Raw genomic sequence first — 27,382 nt, forward strand, 5'->3', positions numbered from 1 at the left:
GGGCCATGGAGGCTCAGAGAGAGTGAGTGACCTGCCCGAGGTCACACAGCAAGTGAGGAAGAGAAATAGACTCTGGGTCTCAACCCAGATCCTCTGAGCTCCCAATTTTCCCATTAGTAGAAGAAAGACCATAGGAACTGGAGGGAGGTCACTCACATGAAGGGCCTAGCACAAGGCCTGGCGCAGAGCAATGTTAGATATGATCATATTGCCCTTCCTCCACAAGGGGAGACCTCTCTTTCCTGGCTCCTGCCTGGCTCTGACTTGCAAAACTGGACTCACGGGGAAGCTACAGGCAACTGACGTTTCCAGTGCTCACATCTGCAGCGTTTTCTCCAGCGTACAAAGATGCTTCCATCTGCTCCCAGAAGGCACACACCTGCTCCGCGGATACAGACTAGGCACTGAATATTAACTGATGGACTCAAGGCAACCTGTCAAAAGACAGGCGGGCATGTCATCCCATTTAATGGAGGAGAAGCCCGAGAGTGGCAGAGAGCTTGGATGACCTCCCTCAGGTCAGATAGCCAATGGCCAAAGAGATTCCAACCCAGGGCTGTAGACTCCAAGGTCAGCGCCCTTTCTAGCACACTGGCCACCTCAGGTTCCCTGGCCAAGCGCCAGGGAGGCGGTGGCCAAGCTTGGGCAGGAAGCATGTTTCCTGTTGGTGGTATAAACAGACAGCACTTAGGAGACCCCAGAAGGTATCGCCAGCTCCCCTCCTGACTGTGGCTAAGCCTTAGAGAGAACTGTCCTCTAGGTTAAGTCATGCCTTTTCCCCACACATGTATTTGTTTCAGTTATGTAAACCACGCTGTCCACCAAGCTTCCTTCTCTGTCCCGTTGAGAATGAATTTCTGGTTAGTCTGGACAGCAGGTGAGCGCCCAGTGCCTGGCGGGGGCCTTCGTGTTAGGTGTGGCGATGCTGTTGTGTGATTCCCAGATGCCATCGTATCTTTTTTTTTCCTTCCTTTTACTTTTTTCCCTCTTATTTTGGTTTTCATTTAAAATTTTTTTTTTTTTTTTTTTTTTTTTGCCATCATCTCTTTAGTGACAACGACATGGAACTCACTCATTTCAGAGACAGTCCACACCATCGCTGGACAAAGCTCTGGTTTGAAATTCACCTTTCCTGTCTGGAACCCAGACCAGCAATGTCCATAAAGCGTGATCACTTCATTACTCACGGCCAGGCACGTGCTCTGATCTGCCCACTGCCAGGAGGTTCCAGAGCCACCTGGAGATGGAGGGTGTGACAGCTAGGCCAAGCGCCAACCCAGTTAAGTCACTGAGGCCAAGAGAGCTGTCTTCTGTGGACCTGGGCAAGCAAGGTCCTGTGTCCCAGGAGAGGGGAGAAGCAGAAGTGAAGTCACCGGAGAGGAGAAGACAGGCAAAGGGGTTCCAGGCCTAGGACAGACACACGACGCGCTGCGCGCACGGCCCCGTGGCCTCTAGTGAGGAATGGAGCCAGGAAAGTCGCAGGCAGTGGGCGGAGTTCTAAGCAAATCCAAAGCCTTTGGTTAAGTTCCAGAGAAAGACCATTAAGAAGGCAAGACGTGAGCTGAGACGGTCTGCTGGATGAAATTTCAGAGGAGGCTTCATGACTGGCCAGTGGTGTCAAGACTAAAAGCTTGACTGACAGCCATAGAAAACAAACTCATGGTTACCAGGGAGGGAAGGCGTGGAGACAGATAGATTGGGAGTTCGAGATTCGCAGATACTAACTACTATATGTAAAATCGATAAACAATAAGGTCCTACTGTGTAGCACAGGGAACTATATTCAATATCTTGCAATAACCTATAATGAAAAAGAGTATGAAAAGGAATATATATATATATGTGTGTGTGTAACAGAATCACTATGCTGCACACTAGAAATTAACACAACATTGTAAATTGAATACACTTCAATTAAAAAAAAAAAACTTAAAAACAAGATTAAAAAACAAAAAGACTAAAAGCTTCACCATTGACTTAATGCAACAAGTACTTTGGAAAACGTGCTGTGTGCCCAGCACCGGGTGGGCTCTGGAAAGAAGAGGAGGTGGAAAGCGTTCTCCACGCAGGCCCTGTCCTCAGCGGCTCGCCACTGGCCACAGGTCCCCAGGCTCCGGGTCCACCCTTTGTCTTGGTGAGAGAGTCAGTCCCCATTCTCGCCACATTTGGTTTCTCCAGAATCGAGTGGGTGCTGGCTTCGGGGCTGGGCCCAGGAGGAAATGGAAATGTTCTCAGAGGAGGCAGCTCTCTGGACATCCTAGCTCAGCCTCTGCAAACAAATGCTAAGCCTAGGCAGGGCCGGGTCCCGTGCTTAAACCAGCCTGGGAGCATCAGTCACCACGGACAAGAGGCAGGAACTTGGTTACTTTCAAAACGACTTCTCTCAAACAAGGTCACAGTGAGGTCGGAGCACCTTTGTATGAATTAGAAGAAGGTGCCCACCCCAGGCCAGACCTAGCCCCATAGGACCTCAGATGGGTGCATGGATCACAGGACAGGCTTCAGCATTTACAGTCCCCCGGGCTGGGCACACTTGTGCAGTGAACAACATGAACAACTGTATCTAGCAGCCTTGCCCCCAGACCCCAACTGCACATCCAAAACCCCCAGACCTTTGCAGTCATTGTGTGTGAGAAGATCCAGGCCTCGGCTCCTTCTAGACACATGGATGACCCCGGATCTAAGCCAAGACTCCCCCCAAAAGGAGAAGAAAGCTGTGCTCTAATACTCGCACGCATCCACAACCCACTGACTCAGAAACTCAGCATCACTATGTGACCTCTCCAGTCATTCCTTCTCTCCTTTCACAGAGGGACAGGTGGACATGGCCGGGAGAAGGGGAAAGAGCCCAGAGGACCCTTTCCACAGTCGGGGGCCAAGCCTTCCCCTCTTCTCGCTGTTCTGTAAGAAGCTTTCTAAAGAAGAGGAACCCCCCGCGGTAGCAGATGGCGGATAAGTCGGAATGGTAAATAGTTTTAATTACTGCATAATGTAAGTGAGACAATAAAGGGGAGACAGTGGAAGCAAGCTGCTGCTGCCGAGGCCCTGAAACTGTTGTGGGGCCCAATTTGTCTGGCATGTGCTGTTCTTAGTCTTGGGAGGGCTTTAAAGAGAACGCCGAAAATATTAATTGCCCGCCTCACTGGCCCATCCATCTTCACAACCGAGTAACACGCTTTTTTAATTTCAGGGGAATCGTTTTCAAATGGGAATCATGCAAATGAGTATTTTAGCTATTCATTTGTTTTACTGCGAGCGCTTTGTGAGCAAATGGCCTACAGCTTGCAATGAATTAAAAGACATGGGCACTGGAGACCGATTTTTAATACAAAGTCTTGACTCGGAGACGACCCCGACCAGCAGCACAGAAAATGTTGGCATAGCAACTTCGGGCATTTTCATGCAAATTGGCTTCTATATAGATGATACGAATGCAATGTTTTCCTTCAACTAATCATCATAAAATTAGTTTCAGTATATTTAAATGCCTCCACTTAATGCATTATATCCATATGCATGAAATTGCCTCCGCTAATGCAGTACATAAAACGCCAAAGACACAATGAATAGCCAAATTGCAAGCAGTTATGTTATCTCCCATAAAAACGGCTCCCCTCCCCCCCCCTTTTTTTTTTGTGAGTGTGGGTGTTATTGAATGTGTGGGCGCCAAAGGCATCTATCACAAATTGCTATTAATACACAGACTCACAGACACACACACATCCCACAGTCCTCTTCAGTTAAGTAACACTAAGGTTGTAACACAATCTAACAAAAACCAGACAAGGTTGGGGCTAGGCTGGTTGTGCTCGCCTGGGCTGGCCAACCTCCCATCGCACAGAGCCAGTAACTAGAGGACACAGTGGAGTAAACAGCACTTGACTTCTCTTGGAATTAGGGGTGTGGCGCCCCTCCCCGCCCCACCCCACCCCACCCCACCGTCAGTCACTGAATTGGGAGGCCTGAGAGGGATGTGTCTCAGCTGATTTTGAGAAGATCAGTTGGATCAAGAATTCGACTTGAAATAATCAAAGATGGAGTCACTGCCCCCGAAGACTGGCCCTGGTCGCCTGGAGAGATGAGAAAAGGCTGGTGAGGAAGGCAGGCAGGCAGGCAGGCAGCGTCCATGGAACCCCTGTGTTCTGGGTGCTGTGCTTGGCACCATGTTCTGTCATATTTACAACAGTGAAAAGGTCGACATGATCATCACCAGTCTTGTGCACCACGAAATGAGTCTCAGAGGACCACGTCTGAGGTCACACGACCAGTAAGCACCAGAGGAAGGATCCAAACCCATGTCTCCCCAACGCTGCACTTTCCTCTGGGCCAGGCTGCCCCCTGCTGGTGGCACTGAGTAACGATAGGCGTGGCTTTATTAGCCTTCTGTCCTCACCAGCAAGGCAGACGCTGGGAGGGTACAGGAGATAAGAGTTTTGTGAGTCTTTCCTTCAACATCGAGGCTTGATTCTCCTTCTGCATCTGATGAGTCAATACGGATTCCAAATTCCCCCAGGGTCAAGGGTCAAGAGGATTAGGCTTCAGGTGGACAGAGGGTAGCACTTTTCAACTCACTATCTGGGTCTCTCCCCTCTTCAATCTGGCAAGAAAGCCAGGGTTCTTCTCTGCTCCAGCCTTGGTGGATTTGAAATTTGGCTTAAATATATGGATGCCAGTCATGTCCAGAGTGAGGGTTACGAGGGAGAGAAGCAAGAGATGACTATGGAAAAACACAAGCCCTTCCTTTCCACTTGGAGATGGAGTTCCACCTCCAGAATTCTCCAATTCTCATTCCTTGGGGGACTCTGTGTTTGGCTTAAGTAGGGGTGTCACTTCCTCACAAAAATGCGTGGGGTTGCTATAGAAACAGTATGGCGGTTCCTCAAAAAATTAAACATGGAATTACCATATGATCCAGCAATTTCACTTCTAGGTATATATCTAAAAGCACTGAAAGCAGGGACTCAGACATTTGCACGCCCATATTCATAGCAGCATTGCTCACAATAGCCAAACAGTGGAAACAACCCAAGTGTCTATCAAGGGATGAATCAATCAGCAAAATGTGGTGCATATATGTACACAATGGAATATTATTCAGCCTTGAAAAGGGAGGAAATCTGGACACAAATTACAACACAGATGAACCTTGGAGACATCGTGCTAAGTGAAAAAAGTCAGTCACAAGAAAACAAGTTGTAATAGCCTATAATGAAAAATAATTTGAAAAGGAATATATACGCATAACTGAATCAGCATGCTGTATACCAGAAATGAAGGCAACATTGTAAATCAACTACACTTCAATTTTAAAAAATAATTTTTTTACAAGAATGCATGAGGTGGGAAGGCATCTTCCCCAAGACCCCAAGCATGTCACAGAATTCAGGGGCTAAACTCTCTGAACAGCTTGAGGAAGAGGTGGGAACAACTGTTCCTAATGTCCCAGGACTGCCCACCTCTTGTGAAACACTTGTGTTCAATACAGGCTTATTGAATCAAATTCAGTTGAATTAAATTAAGTGGTAAGTTGAGATAAAGTGAGGGAGACCCTTAAGAGTGACCAGATTACCTGGCGTCTAAGGCATAGATCAGGATCTCCTCTGATCTTATTCAGTTGGCCCATTTCCCCTTCCTTGTAAATCTCTCGTCTTCTGTCTTGTCTGGACGACACTCTCCACTCATGCCCAACACACACAAATACTCCTATTATATTTCTTTCCATTGGTCTTTTTTCTGTTTCCTCACCACCTGGAATTGTTTATGGCTACCGTGACTTTACAAACACTAGAGCAGGTTGGCACGCTCCCTTGTAAGTGCAACATGTTAATCCTCCGCATTGTTACACTTCCCAACGCTTATCTGTTAACACTGGTCCTGCGATTCCAATAGCAAGCACCAGGTGGCAAGTTTTGGAAAAACCCAATTATGGCAAATACCGCCCCTGGTGGCTATAGTAGGATTTGCAGGCAAGATGACCAGGTGGCAATTAACCAGGACTTGCGAGGGCACATCTGTATTTAAAAGCCAGCTCCTTTCAGCGACGGCAAGAGGAACTGCTCCTGAAGATGACCCACAGCTCTGGCTGCTCCTGTGTTCCCTCTTGTGCCTTTAGCTCCCAGAAGAACCAGGGCTGCGTTGTCTTCTTGTGTATAACTTGCCGTTCTTTGGTGCAGGGCTGCACGCTCGGTCCTAAGAAATCCTGGATCAGCTAGATTCTGAGATGAGTTCAAATGTTCCAGCTCATCCCGTTTCTACTATCGTTTCCAGATTCGGTTTTTAAATTGTGCTCTCGCGGAAAAACCTCCTGTGGTTTTTTTGTTCTTGGCACAGGCTCCCTGATGAGGCTTCCTTTGCTCATCTTCCTCCATGTCTGCACTTCCTCCTGCTGCCGGTGGGGGAAGCCGGATCTCCTGCTGCAACGGAATCATGTCATCCTTGGTCTGCAAAGTTGCCGCCTCCCTTTGGAGAACTCCCTTTGGCAACTGATAGCGTTCCCCTAGTTTACAAGCAGTTAGAAACAAAGAATCGGCAACCACGAGGACTTAGCGGGGATTCACTAGGAAAAATCTGGCAAGCTCACCTGATCTCCTCTCCTGATGAGATGCTTCACATGCATTTTGATTTCTGCCAAACATTTTCTTAAGTCTTCCTTGCTAGCTTTTGAACAAAATGGAGAGATGGGGCAAGATGAGAGCTTAGATACGCAGATTCACAGCTGGTTAATCAACCCCATACAAAGAACAAATGGTTGGAAGGTGGTCTCTGGTGAAATGTGGTAGGGCCCACCCTTGTCTCTGCTCTAATCTGCATTTTACTGCCTTGAATGAAGACTCTTAAAAGCAGACTTTCCATATTTCCAGGCATTGCAGAAGCACTTGAGTTACAAAATATTTCATAAGTGGGAAAAATCTTTAATGGGCTAGGAAAAATACGCTGAATGCATTATGGTGAAATTTAACAGACAAAAATGTAAAGTTTCCCATTGAAGGTCAGTCAGTTGGCTCAGCATAGAATGGAAAATGCTTGGCTTGGCAGTGGGTTCTTGTTTAAAATCTCTGTGGTTTGAATAAGATCTAAACCAATTCCTTACTAAAGATGGTGTATAGCTGCTAAAAGAATTAGTACCAGTTTAGGTGGTATCAGTGTGGTAAAGATGGTGGTGGCGCTGGACCCACTGAGGACTCTGTGATGAGTGACCACGGTGATCAGGATGATACAGTCATTTGCTATGAGTAACGCTTGAGCTATAAAAGGGAACAGGGACAAATCTGGTCCCTGGTGGACAACTCTGGGGGAAAGGACCACATCCTTTTTTACTTTTACATCCCCAATATCTACTAAAGAGCCTAACAGAAAAGAAGGTGCTGGTTATGACTGTCGAAAGAACGAATGCATGAATGATTGGAGAGGGCAGGAAGCTTTCTTTGCATGTTGGAAGGGCTTTCATAGGAAAGCGGGAGCAAGGGCCCCACACTGATGGCGGCCCGGGGCATCTTTGGTACCCTGAACCCCCTATCCTCTGAGCCCACCCACAAACCGATCCATGACAATCCATTTTTAAGACTCCAGTGATAAGTCATTTGCATATCCTACAGTGGAAGGAGACATCCACTCCTGGGTTCAAACTCTGTCTACCACCCGCTGTGTAAACCTGGGCAATTAACTTCCCTGCACCTCTTCCCCTATCTGCCAAATGGAAGTAAAATTACTGCCTCCTTCATAGGGTCAATGCAAGGATTGGAAGAAATGGCATATGTAAAGACCTGGCGCGTAATAAAGGTTCCAAAAAAAAAAAAAAAACTGCAGAATGAAACAATTTCCTCTGAGCGCCTCTCATGCACCCACTGGTTTCCACTGATAACCAATACCCCACTGCCCAAAATTCTGCTCCTTCTTCACAGGCAGAGCCTCCCTTCCTCCGTAAGGAAACCTCCCTGACCTCACCCGGCCATGATTCTCCTTGCTTCTTCTGGTTCCCCAACTCACAGTCTGTTCCACACCCTGTTCCCTGGCTCCCGTGGGGAACTGGGGGGCATCTGCAGAGGTGCCCATCTGAGTCTGCCCTCACTGCCTCCCAGATCGACATCCTGGTGCTGTGCAGCCACTGGGCAGAGTGGAGTCGGGAACAGGATCCTAACGGGGAACTCGGGAGACCTGGACTCCACCCCTGGCTGCTAGAGAACTGGGCAATTCCAGTCCCCTCTCCAGTCCTCATGGAAAGTGCTCCAGATTGTCCCTCACATGTGGTGACTCTCTGTGATACTCCGGCTCGTGTCATCCTCAGTAACTACAAGGTAAAGATAGGTCCTTGGCAGAAGGGGGTACCTGCGTGGCAGCCATTTTTACCTTCCTAGGAAGACACAGGTACTTGGAGACAATGACATGCTGCCCCCTCCCATCATAGTCGTCCAACTATTTCCTTAACAAGTTAGGAGATTCAGTTCTTTAAACTCCTTTAGGAAGCACTGATGACCCACGTCAGGAGGACGTCCCTTGAGGCTCCTTGAACCTCCGGCTGGTTTTCTCAGAAATCAAAGCACCCAGGCTGGGAGTCTAATCTCTGGGGACCCTGAGAAGCTCCCTTCCCTCTCCGGGCCTCACTGTCTCCATCTATAAAATGAAAGGGTTCAGGTGGAGGAGCTCTGAGGTCCCTGTTAGCAAGAATGTCAAAATTATCTCTTCCTTGTGGCCACACCCCCAGTAACTGAGGCAGAAATATTAAAACAGGATCTGGGGTTAGTAAACAAAGCTTATTAAATGGAACCCTCCAACAATTACTCCTCCAATCTCAATCAAGAGACCCAAATAACCTGGCTTCTCAATTTGCTCTAGCAGTTTCTTTGAATTTCTGCCGCTGATTAGTTCGGGTAGCCAGGTAATGGGGTCTGGCACACCTAAGCCATTCGTTCTGTTCTCTGCGAGGCAGGCTCCATCTTGGAAATCAGAACCAGGAGGTAATGGCTTTTGATGTATTGTCAACGACGGGAGAGCGAGGAGTTCTCACACAACATCATCGCTGCCTGGGGTCCCACAAGGACAACGACCTTGAGAAGAAGGATGAAGAAGGATGAGGAAGACGGTGACCAGCCATCGCTGGGCATGGGCGGGGTGGATGTCCCGTTAGACAGGGCTGGCCATGGCAGAGCCCATGGGCAAGCTGGTTGGGTTCTGGGGTGTCCAGTGGTGTCACAGCAGGGGAGCAGCGGGGTTGACAGTGGGAGTTCACACTGGGTGCCGAGAGGTGAAGCCAGAGAAGAAGCGGAAATTCTAATTCCAGGGACCAAGTGGACTTGCCATCATCAACAGCCGGCAGATGTCAGTGGCAAAGCTCAGGGTCTGGCTGGCTCAGAGTATGTCCATTCATTCAACAAGACTGACTGAGGACCTACTATGTGCCAGTGACAGCTCTAGACACTGGGGATACAGCCGTGACAAAGACAGAAGAGCCTGGCTCGCACGGAACTAATTCCAGTGGAGGCAGCAAAAAACAAATAATTCCATAATAGAATGTCAGGTAGTGGTTGGTTTAAGGGCCATAAAAAATAACACAAAGGAAAGGAATGGAGAGGGATGGGAGCTGCTATGGTAGATAGGGTGGTCAAGGAAGGCTTCCCTGAGGAGGCGACAGGGAGCAAGGACCTAAATGAAGCAGGGAGTGAGCCACGTGAATATCGAATGAATTTCACCAAAAGCTGCTCTTGTCATTGTGGGTGGTGGAGCTGTTAGGACTGCATTCAAGCTGTGAGCATCAGAAAATCCTGCTAATCACGGCTTGAGCAGACAGGGATGAAACAGGGATGCGGCAGGCAGCCCAGGGCTGGAACAGAGGGTGAAGGGGACCTTGGGACCCAGGCTCTTCTTCTCTTTCTGCTCGGTCATCCTTAGCGTGTGGCTCTTGTCCTCAAGGTCACGGGGCAGCTGCTCGCCTCCAGACACAGAGAGTAAGTTCATGACATGAAGGGGGAAAAGGAGCAGGCAAAAAAAGCCAAAGGGACATGAGCTGGGTACTGTCCCCATTAGCCCCACCTGATGACTTCTGTGACTTCCGGGCCAGAACTGGGTCACGTGGCCATCCCGCACCAGCCACTGGGAGAGAGAAGGGGTTGTAAGTGGGGACTGGGTCAGCCAGTCAGCACCAGTCACCCTGGCTCATTTTATTAGGGCCTTCCATTGTGGAGGGTGGCTTTGTGATGGCTTTCACCCGGGGACATCTTAAAGGCTCTTCTCTCCTCTGATGCACAGAGAAGCCCTGTAGGGAGTCGGGACACTGAGCCCCAGCTCTGCCACAAAGCTGCTGGGTGATCTCAGGCCAGTTGCTTCTGGTCTCTGGGTCTTGCCGGAGCAGGCACGAGACTCCTCTTTGCTTTCATGGTCTAGGGTTCCAGGTGCCACCCCTGTCCCAGCCACCCATAAAGCCTGCCACTTAGAGGCCTAAAGAACCCAGCTGGGTTCCCGGAGGGGCACACAGGATGGCCATTTTACCAAATAAGACACAAACTCTGACCTCACCTACGGGAACACAATTTAAGCAGGCACCAAAACCCAAAGCAATCAAGACACATATTTTAATGCAATATTTTAAAAAATCAAAAATCAATGCAGTAACCAGCAATGAAAAAGAATATGAAAAAGGAGTATATGTACGTATATGGATGACTGAAATATTTTCTGTACACCAGAAAGTATTGTAAACTGACATATTTCAACTAAAATTTTTTTTTTAATTTTTAAATCGATGTAAAAAAAGTCCATAATTAACAAAATATCAAATTTTAAATAAAGACAAGATCAGTATTATCGATTTTCCCCCTTTGCTCCAGACTCTGCTGCGGCTCCGCATGGCACAGCGCTGATACTAACCCCATCTTTAAATTTTGGAATTTTGTTGATCATCAATTTTTTGCATTTTTAAAATAGCCTGCATTAAAACATGATTTCACTTCTGAGTATTTTGGTACCCACTTAAATTGTACACCCGACGCAAAGTCCTCACCCGCCTTTACACTGGTCCCCGCCCTGTCCCTGGAGGCCTTTAGGAAGCCCTTGCTGGACAGCGGCCAATCTGCCCAGCCAGGACTTTTGCACGTCTGGGGACGAGGTCACACTGCGCATGTGTAATTTTTAGCCCTTTGCCATGAGGTGTTTGGATTAAAGGCCCTGGTATTTCTTTCATAAGAAAAATCAGCTGTAGCCATTAAAAATTTAGTCCCACAAATTAGTAGCTCCTCTCTGAGATGCCGTATTTATTTAATCATAGGAAATTTGGGCCAAATCCTCTCCTGGGGTTTCCAGCACCTGCCTCCATTCCCCTAAGGAGTTTGTCACCAGGACCACGCTATTCGCACAAAATCCCTCTGCCTTTGGCTCCCCTGGCCCACTGGCTCACAGGGAGATAAAACACCTTAGCCTCATTACTCAGATGGCTAATTGCGAACTGATTTAATTAAAGTATACAGATATTTCCCCAAGTTAGTTACATTTCATATCACTCCATTAGGAGTAATTGGCTGGAATGAGGAGCTGCAGAGATGGGGGCTGGCCAGGTGGGCGGGGAGCCAGGGGCCCCCTTGGTTGGTGGAAGTCTTGCTGCCTGACTGTTGGGGCCGTCTGTGAGTGTTCCTGGTGGTACAGGGTCACCAAGAGAGCCACTTCAACCCAGCCGCCTGTGAGGATGTCCCTGCATCATTTTAATCACATGCACTGAGTTGCTGACAGCCAGGGTTGGGAACCTGGATTTCAAGCCCACTTCCACGTACGAGCTCTGGGACCTGGCACAGTCACCTCACTTAGCTGAGCCTCAGTGTCTTTCTCTGTAAAATGGGAGTAATAGTAATGCCTGCCTCAAATGATTGGTTCCAGATTAAACAGAACAAGCCTGGGAAACCTTTAGTATGGTACCTGGCACATACTTAACGCTTAATAAATAATATTTGTGAACAGGTGGGGCTGCAGAGTGAAGCAGTAGAAACCGCAGAAGAAGCATCTGTCTCAGAGTCAGAAACTTTGGGGTCTGGTCTCAGGCATGCCCCTAACTTTTGTGCAATCTTGGACAACTTCTTCCTTTCCCTGAGCTGTAGTTTACTCAGATGGCAAATTAGAAGAAGGAGGCAGAGACTGAGGTTTATCCATCCTCCACTTCTCCCCTGCTGGCTCAGCCCTGACTGGGGCAGCAATGTACTACCATCCACATTTCCTAGCCTCCCTTATAGTTTGGGCTAGTGCCATGACCAATTCTGGTCACTGAGACAAGAGCCAAAGTTGTTATCTTCTTGGGCAAGGATCCCAGCAAGTCTCCTTTAAAAGGGAGCTGATTTAGGCACCACTTCTACACTTCTCCTTCCTTCTTTCTCCCACCTGGAATGTGACACGGATGGTTGGAGCTCCAGCAGCCATCTTGTGACCATGAGGTGACTTTAAGGGTAAAAGCTACTTGCAGAACCACTTGGCCAAGCAGAAAGACAGAAGATGTCATTGTGGAGTTGTTGCCACAGCCCTGACCACCCTGGATTTCATAGCACATGACAAAAAAAATAGGCCTTCTTGTTTGTTTGTTTCTTTTTTGTTTTTGTTAAGCCTTAGCTTTCTGGGGTCTTCCTTCCTTACTGCCAAATACTATTCCTCACTGATACAGGGTTTCTTTCTCAATTGGAATATTCAAAGCTTGATCTCTGAGCAGTCAGAACTGCCTGCCCAAATCCCTTTCTGCACCAGGAGAGACCCCTTCAGCCTGTAGCAACATCACCTCACCCTCACCCTGACTCCAGCCCCGTCTGCTCACCCATCTCAGGGTCTTCACTACAGAGCCAAGATCACCATACTTCGAGCCTGTAAGTCTCAAACCGTTCTCACAGGGAGATCAGGCCCCTGGTCTATATAGTCCCCAAGCGCCTTCACAGCCAATCCCTTTGCTGATTGCCCATGGCAGGAGCAAGCAGAATGGGGAGGAGGCTTATTTATGACAGCTCTGATGTAGTGGAAAATGTGACAATTTGCTGCTGAAATACCCGGTTTTAATCCCTGTTCTGTCCTTTACTGATTGTTTGATGGCTATAGATTGAATGTTTGTGTCCCCCTGCCCCAAATTCATATGCTGAAAACCTAACGCCCAGTGTTTTGGTATTAGGAGGTGGGTCTTTGGGAGGTGATCAGGACACGCGGGCAGAGCTCCCATAAATGAGGTTAGTGCCCTCAGGAAAGAGGCCTCAGAGAGCTCCCTCGCCGCTTCTACCAGGTGAGGTTACAATGAAAATACAGCCATCTATGGGGAAGCGGGCTCTTACCAGATGCCTAATGCCAGCGCCTCGATCTTGGACTTTCCAGCCCAAATGGACAAAGACAGTGATCTTTGGAAAGTCCCTAAGTCTCTCTGGACCTTGGTTTTCTCATCTGTAAAGTGAGCATAAAAATAATAATAATATTGTACCCTTGTGTAGGGAATGGGGTGAGGAAGTGATTTGGATGTGAAATGCACTGCAAGTCGAAAACCACAGTACATTTATCAGGAGTTATTATTATCGTCAGAGACCATTTTTGGAATGAATCTACAAGTCTTTCCTAATCCCCTTCCCTGAGCCCAGCCCCTATAGGTACGGGGAGGGGAATACCAAAACAGTACAAGCCAGCATCCTCCATGTCACAGAGGAGGCAACGGAGGCTCAGAGAGGGTAAGTCACTTGTCGAAGGCCACACAGCTCAAGAGTGGAGGTGCTGGGATTTGAGCCTGGCTTTCTGAGTCCGAAGACCGCCATGGCCTCACTACACAGAGGTCAAGAGCTGTGGCCAAATCCAGCCACCACCTGATTTTATAAATAAAGTCTTACTGGACCACAGACACAATCACGTGTTTACACCTTGTCTGGCTGCATTTGCATTACAGTGGCAGCGCTGAGTAGTGGCAACAAAGATTGTGTGGCTCACAAAACTTAAAATATTTGCTTGCCTGGCCCTTTACAGAAAAAGTTTTCTGAACCCTGATCTACAGTGTCCGGTCCATCTACCTGTCATCCAGCAACCACGGAATGACTCTCGCACACCTGACACTGCTGGGCACCAGTGACTGGGGGACAAACTAGCTGCAGACCTGGATGCTTCCCAGGTCACCAGTGAGGCTGGCCCCATTTCACAGATGAGGAGACTGAGGTTTGGAACCACTGAGTTTCCCCAGATCCCCGGGAGATTTGCGGCTGATGTGGACCAAAATGCAGTCTGGCACCTCGCTCTGTTCCCTCATGGGGACTCCAGAGGCTTCCATGGGAAGGGCTCACAGGCCCACATCAGGACCCCACGAGGGGAAAGGGATGGAGAGTCTGGAGGGAGTCGGTCTCCCTCTCCCTCTCTCTTTCGGTGCCCTCCAATTCCCACTTGTCGGAAAGCCAAAGTAAGTTGCAGCATCTTGTTTGGGAAGAAAAAATGATACTTATGACCACTAATTCATGGACAGTTACCAAGGGCTACTGTGTGCTAAGCACATTAGAAACTCTCTTCTTCTACAGTGACACTGACAGGTGGGCATTGTAATTCCCCTGCTCCACTTTCTAGCTGGGGACATGGAGACCACAGGGATCAAATGACTCACCCAAGGCCACAGAGGTCACAGAGCTAGGAAGCGGCAGAGCCAGAGTTAGACCTCAGGTCTGTCTGATTCTGATGTGCAGACAGGAGGCCCCTCCCATCTTTATGTTCAGGGTTGGAGGCCAGTGAGACTGGCTTTGCTCACCTTGAAGAATTTATGCAAGGGGAAAAGTTTGTTCCTGGGTCTCTCAGTCACGCTGTTCGGGGACTTTGACCCTCAACCTTGAGCTTTCCTGCTTCCCTCAGGTTGCTTTTGTACCCTGAGGTGGCAATGACCAAGAACCAGGCCCCCTCCCGCAGCATCTGCTCTTTAAAGAGGATTAACTACAAAGGTATCTAGTTTTAAGGGTGGAATTTGAGGTCTCTGCAGGCCAGGCACAGGGGGCAAAGCTCTCCTGGATCCCTGAAGCAACAACCCAGAGGATACACACTCTGAGCCTTCTTCCAAAGCAGGCCTCAGGCTTCAAGCCACGGAGGATGTTGAGTTAGTGAGTGTCTGTCCTCCAAAGCATGCTGCCTACCAGCAAACCAGGGGGGTGGAGAGAGAAGCTGGGTTTCAAAACTGCTGCAGGGGAAGGTGTCAGGGGAGGAGCAGACTCCAGGTGGTAACTTGGCCTCTCAGGTCCCATCGTCACTCACCCCAGTCCTCACCATCCCTGCCCAGGCATCCTCCTGCCCCAGCCTTCGTCTGCACACTTGGGCCATCCTTCTCACACCTGCATCCAGACCCACAGGCAGTCCAGGAGCATCCCTGAGAAAATGGCTCACAGTCCTGGTCCTCTGCCTCTCTCCTCCCGCCTCCATCAACAGACGTCACCTCCATGCAACAAGCAGCCAGACCAGGCGCTGGCTCTGGGCACCGCGTGGGATGCCTGATGTCACAGCTCCCCGCCTGCCTCCATCCCTCGACCTCCTGCCCCTGCCGGGTCAAGTTCAAGTACCAGATGGTCCACCTTGCTCACCAGCCAAACCCCCAGACCCCTTCCCTCTGCCGTCACCCACCTCGCTCGCTGGTGTGTTTACTTAAGGCTGAATTCTGTATCTGGAAGTTCATTAATTTTTTTGTGGGTGCCAAAATGCGGATCATTTGTGCTTATCCTCAACTAAATAAGTCAGGTCATAAGAGGTAATGCCATGGGTAGTGGAATGTAAACAAACACATTCTACCTCAATAAACATGCTAATTTCCAGCTATAATATTCACAAGTAAAAGATCCATCACGCCGACCCTATTTGGCAAAGGCAGCGGGCCTCATCCGTCAGCGAGGGAGGCCCCCGCCAGTGCTCTGCGGGAGGGAAATAGTGCAACTTAACTTGCTTGATGACACCCTCGGGGGGAAACATGAGCCTCATAAATGAGTCTGGAAATGTGATAAAAGGATAATCTTGCATAAATGAGCCTATATCATCATTACCTGCGCCGACCAAGGCCAGGCGCAGGCTGTGAGTGATGGAGTCCCATTTCATATAAATTAAGGTCGAGGAGGCTGCACACCAGGACAGCGGGAGCTCCCCGTCCTCGGCGCGTCCCACCGGCCACGATCACCCAAGGCCGCCGCACAGGCTGCGTGTGGGGCCCAGCGGAGGCTCCAGCCCTTGGCCGGGGCTGGGGGTCTGGGGTGGGAAGAGCAAAGCCAGCCTGGACCCTCCCTGGGCACGAGGGCGTCCTTGGCAAAAGGTGCCTTGCCCTCTTTCACCACCTCATAGAAAAATAATGGATTATTTATTGACCACCTTGGAAACGCCAAGGCACTTGGAAAATTGAAATAAGATGAAGCCCTTGCTTTTAAGAATTGACCGTGGGCTCAGGGATCCAAAGCAAGTCTTCATAGCCTGCTTAGGTGATCAAGTGGGGAGGGGGCACAGAGGAGGGGCTTGGGTAAGGCGGGGAAGGTTAGGTCCACTGGTGCCTAAAGGTCGGTGGGGCACTTGGCAAGGTGAGCGGTGATGAGGCAGGACCCTCCCTCTCCTGCTGCCCATCTCCGGCTTACCCACCCCTGTGCACGCCGCCATCCCCAAAGCTCTCTCGGGGATGTTGGCCCTGCCTCCACCCATAGGTCTATACCTCTGTCCTTGCCTGTAAGTCCTTTTAGCCAAAGACAGAAAGATGAGGACAAATGCCCAGACCATGCACAGCATCTTGGAAAAGACCTGGTCTTAACACTCCTTCCTGAGCCTCCTTCCCCTCCCCCCACCCAAGGGCACGCTGTGGGCGCCCCACCCCAGACCCCCAACACATGGCTGAGGCACCCACCCCCCTACTGCTGGGAGTGTTGGCAGCTACAGCTCACAGCCATCCTCTTCCGCAGAGAAATGCCTTTGGCCAAAGAGGAGCCACTTCACCTGGGAGTCACCTCTGCCCGCCCTCTGACGTCAGACTCAGTGACTCGGGGGTACGGAGGCTGGCTCCCTTGACCAAAGGGGTTGGCAGTTCCGCTCCCAGGTGCAGTTCCTGCCCCAGAGCTCCCCGTGGGTCAGGCTGAGGCTGGATTCCAGCAGCACCCGCATCCTTGCTGCCCCATCCTGCTTCCGTCACTGGCTTCTCCCAGGAACATGTCCCAGACAAGCTGTGTGTGTCCCAATCCCCAACTTAAGACACCCTATTGTCCCTCTCAATACCCAGCTCTTGTGTCCTGTCTCCTCAAAGGCAGACGTGAAAACAGCTCGTCACAATGTGGTGCATTGGGGGCAGCACCCTATTATGACTAAAGTCCTGGGGAGCTCAGGGAGGAAGCGGCTAAATATGCCTGAGGGAGTCAGGGAGGGCGTCTCAGAGGAGGCGGCCTGCGGTCTCCAGCTGGCCGAGGTCAGGAAGCGTGTTCTAGGCAGAGGAACAGCACGCTCTTGAATTTCCAAAGCACTTTCCTGTATCACGTCACAGCAAATAGAACCAGGGGTGGAAAGTGGAAAGGAACCACCACCAGGGGCGAGGGGTAGACGGGCCCTCCGTTTGCAGTAAATGCTTTCTCCGAGAATGAGTAAATGTGTATAAACGAGTGAGCAGAATCTTTGTGAATATGCCTCCAGTAATAAAAAATGAGCGACATTGTATCCAGTGAGGGCGACTGCTCCCTCAGTAGACCAGAAACTCCTTTACAACAGGGACCGGAGCCTGGGCATCAGGGGCATTGCCACAAGGCTTAGCTCTTCCCTTTGCTCAGAACTGATGCTCAGGAAGGACCTGCCCATGGCTTTCAACTGTTGACTTGGGAGAGGACTGTCTAGAGCAGAGGGGGGTTCAGGTGCATCAAGACCTTCACCCATTCATTTGCCAGCTTTGTGATGAGAGAGCAGACTCAATGACCAAGAAATAAGGAAGAGGGGAAACCACTGCGCACCTACTGTGTGCAGGAATTGTACAAGGTGCTTTCATATGCTGCCCCTTAAACCTCACCACAGCCTGAAGGTGGGTACTATTACGGCCATTTCACAGACAGTGACACCCAGTGGGACCGGATGTGTAACTGACAGAGTCCATTGTCCTTCCATCCTCCCTCCCTTCCTTCATCCCCACGGGAGGACGGCTTAAAATCAAAGTTGCAGAGGCCTGGAATGGGTTAACCAGATCTCCCTGGAGGCAAACGATCTGGAAGTCCTCGGGGATCCCTTTCAACAGGGAATCCTCTGATTCAGGCTGCCTGGGCCCCAAGGAGCCCAGATGGACGGCAGATCCCCCTCCCTGGCCGAGGCCCATCCCAAACCACGCCTCTAACAAGAGACAGCACCCTCCCAGGGACTGTATGATTCAGAACCTGCTTTCGGGTTAATGTTCTGAAAGGGAAAAGGGAAAAAAAAAGTATAAATGCTGTTGAAAAACTGAGCTGACAGCTCCCGGGAAACCAGAGCCACAGAAGTGTTAGTCAGAAGTGCTGGCTGAGAAATTGCTGGCTGCCGCCAAGCCCGGCCCAGTGGAAGCCTGCACATTCCCCAGCTGCGTGTTTCAAAGCGTGTTTCAAATACTTTCCGTGGTTTCCCCAGTGAAGGGCCAGGGGAGAATCATCTGTCATTACCAACTTGGGTCTGCAAAACGGCTCGGCTGGCAGGGAGCTGTGAGATTGCAGGAGGTGGGGAGACCCGACTCAGAGCTTCAGGGACCCGGGAATGTGAAATGTGCCAGGGGGGTCGGGGGCACCCCCAACCTCAGACCCAAGGGGACAGGCGTGATCCTTCGACTCACGAGGTGTTCTTGCCAGGCAACCACCACCACCGCCCCTCCTTCTGGAGTGATGGGGGTGACAGCCTGGGCGGTTTCTCAAACGTTCCTCCGCGGTCCCACCTGTTGTTGAGCTCCTACTGGGGGCCACACAGTCATGCCGACTGTCTGATACAAAAACCCAAGGAAATCAGCACAGCCAGCATCACCTGCCTATTTTTCAAACCGGAAACTGCCAGCCATAAAGACACAGGAATTGCCCCAAGCCACACAAATGGCCAAAGTCATCAGTTCATCCTTTGTGTATTAAGGCCCTACCATGTGCCAGGCACCAGATCAAGGACTAGGGTGCAGATGTGGAGATGATAAAGCCGTTTTCAGTGAAGGGTTCAAAGTCTCATAGATTTGAGCCAATTGGGGTTGTCCAAGATGCATTTGTATCCCCTACCAAAGTTGCCTTATTTAACTAAGCGAGGGAGGAGGGGCAAGGATGATTGACAGACCTGGGATGGAGGTGGGCGGGGGGCGGTGGCAGGGAGCCCTGGGTGATGACTTTTGGTCCAGTCTATAGATAACTTGCAGTGTGGCCCCAGGGGAGTCACTTCAGTCACTTTGGGTCTTGGTTTCTGAAGAATCTGCTATCCACGCCCAGACAACCTACTTTTGGAAGTGCTGTTTGCTACACACCATTGCCATCACGCCAACGGCTTCTTCCTGCCAGCATCTGCCACTCTCTGCCCAAAGTCCTTCTTGGCTGAAGGAGGATGCTGAGAGCACGGGTAGGGCAGGCCAGAAACGCCGGGAGTTCAGGCCCCCAGGAGCAGCCCTCTACTAAAGACAGACTGGAGTTGAGGGACGAAGACCTGGCTTCCTGTCCCCTTGCACAGGACAACTCTGAAGGTGGGTGTCACACAGCCTCCCCGAGAGCTCCCAGGGCCACGGAGCCCCAGCCACCCTCGGGGGTCCTCTGCTCATCAAGTCCCCTGTGCTCTCTCCTTTCTGCCCTCCTCACATCCCCACTGGTGCTTCCTGAGGTCACCTCCAGATAAACTTGCACTCAAATCCTGTCTCAGGCTCCGCTGCTGGGGGGCCAAACTGAAACACCTTCCTTGTCTGCAAAGGGCTTCAGCCACCACCGGTGACACCCCCGACTATTGTACAGAAGGAGTGATGGAGGCCCCGAAAGGTAGAGATGCTACCTCACTGGCTGTGAGTTTCCCCGCCTTGTCCTCATGTCTTGGGAAAGCAGCTGTGAGCCTCACGGGTCCCTGGCTCCAGCCAGGAGCAAGGCCGAGGGGACAGGGACAGCACAGTGGGGGGGCACCAATGTGGGGGTGCCCTCGGGCTGTGAGTCCCCTGTTGACCCCTACCCACAGCCTAAGTGGCCCCTCAGGGAGCCCTGAGGACAGGGGCCCTGTGGCGGGAACTGCAGAGGAGAGGGGGCAGCAAGCGGCAGGCCTGAGCAGCCTCAGCTCCTTGACCCAGCGGCCGCCCCCACCCCCCACCCTGGACCATCACCCAGGTGAGCCCGCACGAAATGCCCTCTGCTCCCCAGCTCTGAGCCCTCACACACACAGCTCCTCTAGCTAGAAAGGACGTCCCTCCCTCACCCCTGGGCCGACGCCTCCTCCATCTTCAGAGAAGCTCTGGCTTCTCCAGCTCCCTGCAGCCTTCCGGAACATCTGCCCAGCTCTGGCCAGCAGGGGTCACCCACCCCTCCTGCCCCTCCACGCTCTGCGCCCAGTGTACGATCCACAGAGAACCACTGTGCTGAATGTGTGCCCCGTCTCCCCATAAGCGCTCCTGGGGCCAGGCTCGGGTTTTTTATCCTCAGACACTGGCTCTTAAAGCTCTAGAAATATCTGCTGAGTAAAGAAGTGTAGGCAAATCATTCAAAACTTGTGGAGACCCCAGAGTTGTTGTCCTGTCCCCATCTTTGTTGTCTCTTTTTCCTTGGTTGGTCACAGAGACAATGGAGTTGAAGAGAAAGTCTTACAGAGGCGTGTGAAGGCCACAGACAGGGCAGGGGAGCAGCAGGCCCGCCAGGTGTGCTGGGAGGAGGGGGGAGCCGGGGGAGCTGGGCAAGCAGAGGGTCCTGGGCTTAACCTGCAGAGAACCTGATGGGGAGACCAAGGCCAGGGATCTGGGACCCCAGACCAGAGCCTCAGAGGGCCAATACTGCCTATTACAGAGCTCCATGGGCCTCCATTCAGAGATGAGCAATGAAGTGGCTTGTGACAAGTCCCTTCCTGGGGCAATTTTCCCAAAGTGCAGTGGTTTTCAAAGCTTTTCTAGCTATGGAATCCAAAAAAAAATCCTATTTAGACATCCAACATGTAAGTAATTGCCCTGGTTGACGTGGGGTCGGGGGGTCATGGGGTAAAGTTGCCAGCCCTCCTGGGGACCCTTTCTCCTGGAGACAAACCCTCTGAGAGTCCCCTGGGGCTGCACAGAGCTGTTTAGAAACCCCTGGCCAAGTGGCAAGAGCTGGATGGTGTCTAGGACCCAGGTTCTAGTTCCACTCTGCTACTTCAGGTTGTGTGATCCTGGGCAAGTCACTTCACCTCTCTGGGCCTCACTTTCCTCACCCCCCACAGTGGAGAAGATAACATCTCTCTCACAGGGTCACCGAGAGGCCCAAAGGTGGTAAGCCGGGAAGCTTTGCACCTCATTGTGGTCACACATACAATTTGTTGCCAGGAGGCCCAGAAGGGCATAAGAAATTGTGTGCCATCTTGAAAGACAGGCTCCTGGGGGCGTTAGGCCCTGAGCTGCAGAACAGACACATGGCTGTGAGACTCGCAGCTGCCTTTCTTCCTGGGGTTTTGGGCCCCAGTGCTCACGAAGCGCCCCTTCGCCCCAGACCTCATTACTCAGCCAGCTGGGACCCTCGCGCTGTCACTGTTTCTCTTCCCTGGGTGTGGGGCTGGGACACGTGAGCAGGGAAAATTCCTCCCCTCACTGCTCCACCAGCCAAACCTCAGCAAACCTCAGTCCCAGCCCGGGACCACGGACCCCTAAAGGGAAACGGAGGCAGAGTGTTCTGGCTCCAGGAATCAGCTAATGGAACCTTGTTAATTACTATGTAAATTACTTTAATAGCCTAGCTCCCCCTCAGACAATTGTTCAGGGGCTCAAGGCCCTAGACTGGGAAGATGGGGTCTCCAGTGAGGGGAAGGAGCAGCCTTTCCTTGGCCCAAGAGCTCCCATGTATGGTTTCCCATGGGGCGGGAACAGATGCACAGATGGGGAACCAGGGGGAAAGATAGCTTCACATCTGCCCCTGGTCCACGGGATCCTGTATGTGACACTGAGATGCAGGGATCAAAGGTTGGAACTGAAAAGGACCTCGGATGATCTCTAGTACACCCTCAGCCTCTCGCTGCTTCCAGGGAGAAACAGAAGCCCAGAACAGGTGAGTGACTTGTCCAAAGCCACACAGCAAGGTGATGGACAGGCCAGGGCAAGAACACCAGCCTCCCATCTCCAGCCCAGGGGTTCTCAAACTGGCACCTGTGGGATGAGCTGGACCTGGGTGTCCTGCCTGAAACATCATATGATGAGATCTTCCCAATGTACAGAGAAAAATAAATAAATTTAAAGGGAGGCATTTTCTTGATTTTTTACTTTAAAAAAAAGGCACTATCTTACAGACACGACATGCAGTTATATTTTCTTCCATAAATGTGCTCTTGTATTACGGGATTAGGTTTGTCAAAATGTCATAGTGATCTACGAAGGACAGCATGACCTCAGGATCCTCTGACCTGAAGGAAACCCTCAGTCCTAAAGCACTTACTCTGATCTCAATTTTCTGGATGGGGGAAGAGACACCGAGAGATGCCAACAGACTTGTCTCAAGACTTCGGACTGATCTGTGCTCTTTCTGCCACACCACTGAGTAGAAGTATGTGTAAACTAAGAGTGAATCAGTTCTGAGAGCAGGGCTGGGAAGGGAGGTGGGGACGAGGGAGCAGGATGATACCATGGGGCTGTTGCCAGGATGATGAGCTCGTGAGCAAGGCGAGTGAGTATCTAACAGGCTTCCTGACATCTCCGTGGGCTGCTCAGGGCACCTGCTCCCCTCTGCAGCACAGGCTGAGTTTCAGACCGCAGGTCTGCGGGCTAGATGAGGGCTGGACTGGAATGATTTTACCATAACTTTGAAACCAAGTTCCCCTACTGAGTTTATGATTAATCTTTCTCTCCAGGCTTTATTCTCTTTCTTGTCCTGCCCCTGTTGCCCATAGGAATGGGGAGTAGCAAAGAGAAGAGGGGATATAAACCCACCATCGGAGCCCTCCTGAGTTCAAAAGTCCTTCCGTGTCCCCCCATTTCTCGATTGTAGGAAAAAGGCTTTATTCTCCTAGGCTGAAATGACTTCCAAAGAGCAGGTTCAAGCAGTTAATGGTTAGGACGACAGAGTCACAGGACTCCTAGTTCGTCCTGAAGGGATACAGATAACAATCTAGGGCGTACGTCTGAGCTGCTCTATAGAAACTAAGACCCCCACCCAGGTGGAGGATGGTGACTCCATGCCGAGCACAAGCCCTAGACCCCAGGCTGCCTGGGACCAGAAGGTTGAGATTCTTGAAATATCACCCCTGCCACCAGCCAATGAGAAGGTCCTCGAGCTGATCATGCATCCTGTGACCCTCTCCCCTCACACGGTCTTTAAAAACGCTTGCCTGAAAGCCATGGAGGAGTTCATTCAGGTCTTTGCAGCATGGGCTGCCCTTTCTCCTTGCTTGGTGCCCTGCGAATACACCTTCACTTTGCTGCAATTACCCGCTGTCTCTCTGCACACCAGCCCTTGCTCAGGAACAACAATGGCAGCTCTGTGGCCACTTACTGCCTGTGTGACCTTGGCATGTGGCATCACCTCTCTGAATCTTGATTCCCTCATCTGAAAAATGAGAATAAATTGAATACGTGCCTCCCAGGATGGCTGAAACAATGAGAGGAGATGGTGCTAGGCACCTGGGGCAGTGTCTGTCATGAAGTCATCACTCGCCTTCTCCCTCCTTCTGTCTCTAAAATGTAGATTTAAGTATTTTTAAATTAAGGTTAGGCGCACAGACCTGGGGTGTGTCACTGGGGACATGCAGGAGGCCATCAAAGCTCCCCCGGGTCCCCAGTGCCTTCCATGACTCCCCAGTGCAGTGCACCCGACCAGACGCCCTCAGTGCCCAGAAAGCCCCTCCCACCCCCAGAGTCCTCCTCGTATGTCCCGCAGTCCCAGCTCTGCCACGTGCTCCCCAGCTGGCTGTCGGCTCCCTCTGCCAGCCTCCAGTCCTCCCCTCAGCCCCGACTCGGGAAGCCTTCTGTGGCCTCCAGAGCCAGGTCCCCGTGTCCTCACTGCCTCCGCTGAGGACCCAAGTGCCTCCTCTCCTCCTCCTTTCCACCGCCTCAGGTGGCTGGCCCAGCACCACCTCAGCCTGGGGTTCTAGGTCCTGAGTGCGTCCTGGAATCTCCTGGAGGAGAAGGCAGGGCTGTCCTAACCTGGCCCCTGCCCACGGGAGCAGAAAGGCACGGGGGCGGTGAAGCAGCAGGGACTGTTAACCTTTGTGATCCGTATAAAGATGCTCTGTGTAAACCATGCCAGGCACTCTTTCGGTGTCTGATGAGCTGTGTCCCCTCCCGTGGCTGCTGCCTTCGCACCCCTTCCTCACCTCAGAGGTCATTGCCGTGGAGAAACCCCGTTTTCCCCCCACCCAATCTAGCTCTGGGTCCCTCCCCTACCTCAGCACTTCCGCAGGGGTCTGTCCTGGCCTGTCCACCTGCCTATCCCTACCCTGGGCTGAGTTCTAAGAAGAGAGGAGTCACGTCTCATTCACCTGGCATTGGCCTGGTTTTGGCTGCACTAAAGCTACTTAATCGGAAAGGGGAAATTGCTGGAAGGCTGTGAATGTGGATTAGGAGGGACCCAAGGAGATGCAGCTTCAGGAAGGGCTGAAACCAGGAACTGGTCACCCTCCAGTCTTCCTCTTCATCTCTTAGCTCTGCTTCTCTCTCCTCTCTCTGCAGGCTTTTATCATGGAAGTTTGCACTCACCCCCTAACATGACAGATACACCATTTCCGAAGTGAGAAACCAACAGACCACTGTGCTCAGGGGGAGGGTACAGATCAGTGATAGAGTGTGTGCTTAGCATGCACAAGGTTCTGGGTTCAATCCTCAGTACCTCCTCTAAAATACAAATAAATAATAAACCTAATTACCTACACACACACACACACACACACACACACACACACACACAAAAGGAAAAGAAAAAGAAAAAAAGAGGAAGCAGTCAAAAGCTGCTTAGATAACTGTATGGCACTCCCCTTAAGCCCTTCCCCACAAAGAGCTTATAAAAGGGTGAGAATCAGAGATTAAGGAGTCTGAGAAGGAGGATGTCTGTGGAGCTGGTCTGTATGGCTACATCCTTACCATCAGTAACAAGAAATACCAGCGATCACTGACGGCATGCTTAGCACGTGCCAGCCCCCATGTTTAGCACTGTTCATGGACAATCTCATTGGACCTTTGCAAAAGACATCTGATAGAATTAACAAAAATTCTATCATTGTTCCCCATTTTACAGACGAGAAAACTGAAGCTTGGGAAGGTTAATAACTCCCAAATAAATTGCAGAGCTGACCCCAAAGCCCTGAAGCGATGTTGCGTCTTGTGTCAGCTTGTGGGTGTGGCACATGGCGTTCTTGTGTGTGTTATACACCACGAATTCGTCTGACAGTGTTGACAGGTGTGCACGTACGTGTGTGCCCTCAGGGGTGCTAAGCACACATGCACGTGTGTGGGCCCATGTACACCTGCAGTGGGAGACTTTGGAGGGGGACCCCAGCACAATTCTGGGTCTGGCTGGCAAGCAGTGCTGGTGAAACTTTATCCAGCCACCCTCTTTGGGGACCATTTTTCTTAAAGAAAAAACTAGCCAACTGGAATGGCTGATAAGCACTGGGGAGGCCTGCAAGCTTGGCAGTTTTGATGGATGAAGCCCCAGGGGAAGGAGCTGTGTCTACAACTATCACTGTGTCCCGCCCAGTCAGAGGGCCCTGGGGGAAATAGCCACCGCACAAGGAGAAAGAGGAGGCTTTGAAAGACCCAGGAGACAGCAGGGGCTGCCTTCTCTCACCCTTTCTCACCCACCAGGCAGGCTCCCCCAGCCTTGTTTCCAGCCTCCCTCCCAAGTGCTGCCACCAGAGCTGCCTTCTGAATACGAGCTCCATCCTGATCACAAGCTTGCTCCACAAAGCTCCCCAGCTCCCCAGCTCCCCATCACCCTCAACATAAAATCCGCCTCTGCCCAGCTTTCCTCCACCACGTGGCCCCAACCTGCCTTTCCAGACCGCCCTTCCAGGTAGGTGCCAGGGCTGGCACCAGGTTGAGGCGGGAGATGCCCAGAGCACAGAATATAAGGAAGCCCTCACGCTCGGGGCCCAGCCCACCCCACCCCACCTTCCCAGGGTACCTTCCATCACCCACTGGCACAGATCAGGTATACCCGTAGGCTGCTCAGGCTGACCTAAAGGTGCTGCAGGAAATTCAAGCCAGGTCCAGAGAGGCACTGAGCACCAGCTCCGTGCTGGGCTTCCACGACAGCCTGTCGCTGAGCGTCAGAGTACCCCGTTTTGGAAGCGGGTACCTCGCTGCTCTGAGGGTCTAATGAGCTAAAGCCGCAGAACCAGCGAGCAGCAGAACAAGAGCTGTTAAGACTACCTGGGCTGAGGACCCATCACGGGGAAGCTGCTGAAGGGCGCCCGTCTATTATCTTGTTGATCCTGGCAATGATCCAGAGAGGCTGGTGCCACGCTCCGTCCCTCCCTGTTCACGGATCCGCATTTGCCAGTGCGCCTGCTCCGTGAAATGTACCTAACCTCCAATCAGCCCTTACCTCGGGCTCAGGATCATTAATGCGCATGCGCAGAGCGGCCCCACGGGCACAGTCCCCGCTGCCGTCAGTCCAGCAAGGCGGCGCTCCGCCTTCCTGTTCCAGCTCGCGCTGTTAACGAGTGTCCTCTCTGACGTTCGCTTAGTGCTGCGCTCCTCCCATTTTTTGTACTTTTTGTTGGTGATTTTGTTATTTTAAATAGCCCCAAGCATAGTGCTGGAGTGCTTTCTAGTGTTCCTAAGTGTCAGAAGGCTGTGATGTGTCTCACAAACAGTTCTGTTAGAATCGGTGTGTTCGTTTTGAATCAACAACCTGTATTAAATAAGGTATCTGAACAGAAATACACATAAAACAAAGTTACGTATTGATCAACTGACAGAAATGTGACCAGAGGCTCACAGAAACCTAATCTTATATTTTCCCTAAGAATAATGGCTCAGTATTTGCTCACTCAGTGTTCCCAAGCTACTTTCCAGAACATGACTACCATGAATAATAAGAATTGGCTGTTTGTGCTTTGCTGGTGGAGAAACCATGGCTCAGAGAGGTTAAGTCACCCATCTGGGCTTGCGCAGCTAGCGAGTTGCAGGTCATTCCGAGAGGAGTCAGAAACTAGCCACCTGCTCTTTCATGAGGTGGGGGTAAATGCTGGTGGCCTGGGATCCAAAGGGGGGAGGTGGAGGGAGACAGAGACTTGGCGTTAAATGGAATTATCTAAAGTTCTTTTCCATGTATCTTTCCATCATTGCGACTGGATACAA

At 51.2% G+C, this 27,382-nt stretch overlaps 1 long non-coding RNA gene across 2 annotated transcripts in view; it reads right to left on the reverse strand.

Annotated features, from left to right (window-relative positions):
* Positions 1-26,579, reverse strand: part of LOC106729511 — a 38,941-nt gene extending 12,362 nt beyond the window's left edge. The window contains exons 1-3 of one of the 2 annotated variants that reach the window (XR_004320351.1): positions 26,450-26,579; positions 13,281-13,386; positions 5,234-6,657 (exon numbers count right to left, since the gene is read on the reverse strand). This is a non-coding gene — a long non-coding RNA (uncharacterized LOC106729511). Of the gene's footprint in view, positions 1-5,233; positions 6,658-13,280; positions 13,387-26,449 lie in introns of those variants that run through there. The other variant, XR_001365922.2, reaches the window with a different exon arrangement.
* Between the last annotated feature and the right edge of the window lie 803 nt (positions 26,580-27,382).

The sequence above is a fragment of the Camelus ferus genome, chromosome 6 (genome assembly GCF_009834535.1).
Source record: "Camelus ferus isolate YT-003-E chromosome 6, BCGSAC_Cfer_1.0, whole genome shotgun sequence".
Taxonomy (NCBI): domain Eukaryota; kingdom Metazoa; phylum Chordata; class Mammalia; order Artiodactyla; family Camelidae; genus Camelus; species Camelus ferus.